Raw genomic sequence first — 4,986 nt, 5'->3', positions numbered from 1 at the left:
ACCTCAAAGGGAATCCTGAAGTAGCAGAACCAACAAAAAGATGAACTTAAACAATTTTTGAGCCCAAGACAATTTACAAGGTTGACAGAAAAGATCAGTCTCACTGAGTGTTAGTGGAGTGAGGTTCAGAGTTTCTTAGTAAATCAGAGTAAGCCAGCAATAGACCGGTCCCAGGAAGCCAGGAGGAGGATATACTGGGGGCAAGTCATCAGCTGCTGTAACTTCTGGTGCTCTCAACTCTCACTCAGTAAGGAGATTAGACAACTGGTCACAAGGGGAACCTTCTTTGGCACTAGGTGCAAGGTCTAAAAAAGAATACACTTAAAATGCCTAATTAAACATCTAATTGGAAATTCTGAAAATCCAAAGGAGATATTAATAAGCCTGAAACTAAGAAAATAAATGAATTAAATAAAGTCAGAGGTTTGCTTTATAGGGAAAAAAGCCAATAAACAAACCACCAGTTAATTTGATGAAAAAAAGAATTAAACTAAATAATCAGTATCAAAAATGAAAAGGGTTGAATGAATTCACAACCAATGAAGAGGTAGTTAAAAAGCAATAATTCAGAGTTATTTTGCCGAACTGCTTGCCAATACATCTGACAATCTAAGTGAAATAGATGAATATTTACAAAAAATATAAGTTTTTCAGATTAACAGAAAAGGAAATAAAATATTTAAAGAGTTCCACTTTATGAAAAAGAAATTGAACAAGCCATTAGTCTAAAAGTCTCCAAAATCCAGAAGGGTAAACAAGTCAATTCTACCAACCGTTTAAAGAACAATTAATTCTAATACTATATAACAATATGAAAAAAGTAGGCAAAGAAGGAGACCTTCCAAATTCCTTTCGGGGCAGAAATATGGTGTTGATATAGCTAAACAAGTATACAATATACGAATTATCCTAATGAATACTGATACAAAAAGTTTAAATAAAATACTAGTAAGGAAATTAAAACAATAACAAATATCATATGATGTGACCAGGTGGAATTTATATCAGAAATGCAGGGCTGGTTCAGTCTTTAGAAAATTATCCACATAACTAATCATATCAATAACAAAAACAAAAATAATATGACTAATAGATACAGAAAAGGTTTTATAAAATGCAACACTGATTCCTATTAAAAACGCCAGATACAAAGCAATAAATTGAGCTTTTCTTAAAATAAGTGGCATTTATCTAAAATTATCAGCAAGCCTTTTCTGTAACAGGTATAATATAGAAGTCTTTCCAGTGAGATCATGGCTGAAGCAAAGATGCCCATCATATAATTTTATTTGTACTAGAAATGCCAGCTATAAAAAAGAAGAGAAGAAAAGGAAATTGAAGGAATCAAATAGGTAATGAAGAAACAAAGCTATCCCTCTGTGGCAGACCTGTAGAATCAACTAAAAAACGAGATAAAATAATTAACAACTATATCTAAGTTACAGAATATGAAACAAACCCATATAATCATCAGCATTTCTATATATTAGCAACAAAGTTCAGCAGCTAGAGATAGGAAGAGAAATTATATTTAAAATAATTATAGTGCTCGCTTTGGCAGCACATATACGAAAATTGGAACGCTACAGAGAAGATTAGCATGGCCCCTGAGCAAGGATGACACGCAAATTCGTGAAGCGTTCCATATTTTTTAAACTGTGGTATATGTATGTGATCGAACATTATTGTTCTATTAGAAACTAGGAAGGATGGGAATTCAGGGAAGCCTGGAAGGATTTGCATGAGCTGATGCTGTGAGATGAACAGAACCAGAAAGACATTGTACACCCTAACAGCAACATGGGGGTGATGTTCAACCTTGATGGACTTGCTCATTCCATCTGTGCAACAGCCAGGGACACAAATTTTGGGCTGTCTGTGATGGAGAATACCATCTGTATCCAGAGAAAGAATTACGGACTTTGAACAAAGACCTTCAAATTAGAAAAAAAATTATCTTATTATGTAATTTTACTATCTCATATTTTATTTTCCTTTGTTAAGGATATGATTTCTCTGTCATCACATTCAACTGAGATCAATGTATACCATGGAAACAATGTAAAGACCAACAGAATGCCTTCTGAGGGGGGATGAGGAGAGGGAAGTAAGAATGGGGGAAAAATTGTAAAACTCAAAATAAATAAAATCTTTCTAAAAATAAATAAAATAATTTTAGACAACATAAAATATTTGCAGTCTACCTCCTATCACAACCCAGTAACTATATAAACACAATTACAAAAGTTTTCACACGAATAAAGACAAATCTGAATAATTGAAAAAAATCTACTACTCATGAGTAGACTGAATCAATATAATCAAAACGAAAATTCTACCTAAATTAATTCATTTATACATGCCATGCCAATCAAACTATTAACATTACCTTATAGAGACAGAAAAAAATAACAAAATTCATCTGGAAGATCAAAAGGTCAATAAAATCAAGGAGGGAATATGAAGGAAAGTAGCCTAGCAATACCAGATTTCAAACTGTATTACAAATTGGAAATCTCCCAAACCATCTGGTTTTGGCTAAGAGATAATGTGGTGAATTGATAGAATAAGTTAGGTACACAATACATAGTAATAAATATTCATAGTAATCTAGTATTTTAAAAACACAAATATCCCAGCTTTGGAGACAATTTGACAAAAACTGTTGAGAAAAATGTAAAACAATTTAACAGAAACTAAGTATGTCCCAACATCTCACACAGTAAGATCAAAAGGGGTACATGATTTAGACATAAAGGAAAGAGGATAAGCAAATTAGGGGAATAGGGAATACTTTGTTTTGTCATGTTTATGGATAAGGGAAGAATTTGTGATGAAAGAAGATATAGAGAATATTACAGGATGTAAAATTTATACTTCTGATTACATTAAATTAGAAAGGCTTTGCACTAAAAATCAATAAAGCCAAGATTAAAAGGAAAGGAGAAACTTGGGGAAAATTTTGCAGGAAATTTCTCTGATAAAAGTCCTCACCTCTCAAATAAAAAGAGAACTGAGTCAAATTCATAAAAAATATTAATCATTCTTTAACTGATAAATGATATTAACAGGTTGTTTCCAGATTAAGAAATCAAAACTAAAGTCACATGAAACAGTTCTCTAAATCACTACTGATTAGAGAACTGCAGATGAAAACAATCTGAGGTACCACCTCAAATTTATCACATTGGCTAATAAGACAGAAAAGGAAATGACAAGTGTTGGAAGGTTTGTGGCAAAACTGGAACACTAATATACTGTTGGAGTTGTAAAATGATCCTACCATTCTGGAAAGCAATTTGGAACTATAGGGCTATAAAACTACACATCTCCTTTGACCCAGCAAAGCCACTACTAGGTCTATATATCAAAGAGATTTTTTTAAAAGGATTAAAGACTTATATGTACAAAAATATTTATAGCAGTTCTTTTGCTATGGCAAAGTACTGGATACTGAAGAATAGTCCATCAATTGGGTGAATGGCTAAACAATGTGGTATGTGACTGGTATTGGATACTACTTAAGAGAAACAATGAGCAAGATTCTTTCAGAAAAACCTGGAAAGACTTACATGCAGAAATGCAAAGTGAAATAATAGACCCAGGACAACATTATAGACAGTAACAGCAGTGCTATATATTGATCAACTGTGAATAATGTACTTATTCTCAACAATCCAATGATCTGAGACAATTCTGAAGGACTTATGACGAAAAACGCTATCCACCTCCAAAGAAAGAACTGATGGCGTCTAAATACAGAATGAAACATACTTTTTACTTTCTTTATCCATTCTTTTTTTGTCTGTTTTCTTTGATGTGTTAGCAACCTGGGTAATTTAGAAATGTTTTTCTGACAGCAAAATGTAGCATCTACATCAAAATGCTTGCCTTCTCAAGAAGGGGATGGCAGGTGGGAAAGAATTCAAAACTCAAAATTTTTTAAACAAATGTTAAAAATTGTTGTTTACATATAGCTGAGAAAAAAATAAAAAGTAAAGTACAAAAGAAAAGAAAAAAACAACAAAAACCAATCTGAGTCTGGGCGTGGCTTGCATCTAGCCACAGAGAGAATAGCAATAAAGACAGAATTTGTGGCAGGATAAGCAAGATTATTGCACTAAATAAATACTTAGTAATAAAAATCTTTTTTATCTTATTTGAAAAAAAAGCATTTTAGCTATGGTTTTTTCCTGCATCATTGTCCTTTCTCAATCTTCTACCTTTTCAGAAATTCAATGTCTTGTGACAAAGAAAAACTATTGGGCAAAAACAAAGTATTCAGGCACTGGAGTCAGAAGGACCTGAGTTCAAATCTGACCTCAAACACTTAATAATTACCTGGCTGTGTGACACTGGGGCAAGTCACTTAACCCTGTTGCCTTCTTAAGGCAATTCACACCTGTAGCCTACCAACTATTTTCAAAGGAAGGCTTTTCCATAATATATTCTCTGAAAATAATATTAGAACCTTTTTTTTGTCAGACATCCTCTGTGAGTCTACTAGAAACTATGGTCCTTTCTCAGAATAATGCTTTTTGTAAAAAAATATTCATAATTGAAAGAAATGCTAAATTTCTGGTAAACTAGAAGTTAGTGAAAATAAATAGCATTTCCCACTAAAATTCACAGTACCCTGAAATCTTTCTACTTACTCTTTGAGTATATTTCAGGGTAATCACCACTTATTGGGGTCATTGTACATACTGTTTTGCTTTTTTCACTCTGCACCAGTTTTTACAAGTGTGTGTTTTCCATGTTTCTCTGAATTCCTCTTATTTATGGTAGAAAGAGAAAAGGTCAATTTAGGATCACAGGAAGGGAAGTAAAATACAGTTGGCTGGCTATACAGGTTGAATCCAAATAGGGAAGGGCTTAAGAAGTCAAACATGGAGGTTTATATTTTGTCCACTAAATCATTTTGGCAGCTATGTGCAGGATGGACTGAAGTGAGGAAAGACTTGAGGCAAGGAGACAAACTAAGAT

At 33.0% G+C, this 4,986-nt stretch overlaps 1 non-coding gene across 1 annotated transcript; it reads left to right on the top strand.

Moving 5' to 3' along the window:
* Positions 1-1,545: 1,545 nt before the first annotated feature.
* On the top strand, positions 1,546-1,652 carry LOC141503582 (U6 spliceosomal RNA). The gene has a single exon (XR_012472928.1). It is a non-coding gene; the product is annotated as a U6 spliceosomal RNA (small nuclear RNA).
* Positions 1,653-4,986: the final 3,334 nt, after the last annotated feature.

This window comes from Macrotis lagotis, chromosome X (genome assembly GCF_037893015.1).
Source record: "Macrotis lagotis isolate mMagLag1 chromosome X, bilby.v1.9.chrom.fasta, whole genome shotgun sequence".
Lineage (NCBI taxonomy): Eukaryota > Metazoa > Chordata > Mammalia > Peramelemorphia > Peramelidae > Macrotis > Macrotis lagotis.
Note: the sequence above shows the minus strand (reverse complement) of the source record. Positions and strands in the feature narration are given on the sequence as shown.